Here is a 433-nt window from a genome sequence, read left to right as displayed (position 1 = left end):
CCCCCCCCCCCCCCCCCCCCCAGCCTGCAGCTCACCCTCTGTTCTGCTCTGCCGGCTTCTGGCATCACTTGCTGCTGCGGGGTCCTAGTGCCCCCCTCCACTAGGGTCAGGGCAGGCTGCCCTTCCCCTGCCCTCGTCCTGAGCCTCTCCAATGCCCCAAACCCCTCATCCCCAGCCCCACAGCCCTCACCCCTGCACCCCCTCCTATCCCCAAACTCCATCCCACCCCCCTGCCCCAGCCCAGAGCCTGCACCCAGCACCCAAACTCCATCCCAGAGCCTGCACCCCCACCCCCTGCCCCAGCCCAGAGCCTGCACCCAGCACCCAAACTCCATCCCAGAGCCTGCACCCCCACCCCCTGCCCCAGCCCAGAGCCTGCACCCAGCACCCAAACTCCATCCCAGAGCCTGCACCCCCACCCCCTGCCCCAGCC

Source organism: Terrapene carolina, unplaced genomic scaffold, assembly GCF_002925995.2.
Source record: "Terrapene carolina triunguis isolate 2854851 unplaced genomic scaffold, T_m_triunguis-2.0 Scaffold517, whole genome shotgun sequence".
NCBI classification, from domain to species: domain Eukaryota; kingdom Metazoa; phylum Chordata; order Testudines; family Emydidae; genus Terrapene; species Terrapene triunguis.
This window is presented reverse-complemented; position numbering follows the sequence as displayed.